Here is a 1474-nt window from a genome sequence, read left to right as displayed (position 1 = left end):
AAAAAAAAAATTTATGCTGTTCAACATATATTCTTACGGAAATAACTTATACATCAACAACAGCTAGCTAGCTAGCTGGCTAGCTAGCTAGCTAGCTAGCTAGCTAGCTAGCTAGATATGTGCTAACAGGGAGCTACAATATAGACAGCAGGGTATATAGAGCTAGCTAGCTACAGAGATATCTAGCTAGCTAGCCCGCAGACTAGCTACATAGCTATCTATCTATCTATCTATCTATCTATCTATCTATCTATCTATCTATCTATCTATCTATCTATCTATCTATCTAGCTAGCTAGCTCTTATTCTCACCTGAATAACTAGTCTGTTTCCTGGGTTTGGTTTGGGGGGCCTAGAGAAGATATGGCCGATCCGGGATCGTCTATCTACGACGATCTCTCCCCCACACATCCACAGCCGCATTGATTGCTCTATGTTTTCTCCGCCCCACTCTAACATACCCTCATCATACTTTCCTATAAAAAATAAATAAATAAATAAATAAATAAATAAATAAATAAAAATAAATAAATAAAAAACAACTAAATTTAGAGAATGTAGATAAATATATAACTCATTCTAAACACCATTGCTTGGTGATAAAGAGGATACCGCCAGCAACAAAACAAAGCTAAAAACGCCGAAAAAAAGAAAAAAAATAAAACTAATAAAAACAATAAAAAAAACAGAAATAAAAGAAATAAAAAAATAAGGAGAACAAAGACAAAGACAAAGACAAAGACAGAGGAATACCTGATTCTAACCACCATTCCTTGGTGATAGCGAGTATACCTTCAGCACCAAAAAAAAACTAAAAACGCCAAAAAAAAGAGAAAAAATAAAACTACTAAAGACATAAAAGAGAATACAAATAAAAGAAATAAAAAAATAAAGAAAACAAAGACAAAGACAAGAAAGAAGTACCTGATTCTAACCACCATTCCTTGGTGATAGCGAGTATACCGCCAGCCATGAGAGGCATTTCTTGTTCTGCGTCTTCAAACCAACCGAATTCAAAATTCCATTCAAACATCATCTTTGATCCGTGTGTACCTACATCCTCCCAGCTATCTTCTTTTATATCCTGTGTATAAATAAATATAAATATAAATATAAATATATATATATAAATATAAATAAATAGAAACACATATACTTGGTTTATTTATTTTTGTTTTTTTTTTTTTGGATTAGTTTTAGTTTGATTGTTTATTTACTTTTTTACATCATCTTTGATCCGTGTGTACCTACATCCTCCCAGCTATCTTCTTTTATATCCTGTGTATAAATAAATATAAATATAAATAAATATAAATATATAGATAAATATAAATAAATAGAAATACATGTACTTGGTTGTATTTATTTATCTTTGTTGCTTGTTTTTTTTGATTAGTTTTAGTTTGATTGTGTATTTATTTTTCTATTTATTTATTCTGAGGGACTTTATCTCAACTGTATTCTTCTATATCCTG

This window comes from Eimeria mitis, genomic scaffold (genome assembly GCF_000499745.2).
Source record: "Eimeria mitis Houghton genomic scaffold, Emh_scaff941, whole genome shotgun sequence".
NCBI lineage: Eukaryota > Apicomplexa > Conoidasida > Eucoccidiorida > Eimeriidae > Eimeria > Eimeria mitis.
Note: the sequence above shows the minus strand (reverse complement) of the source record.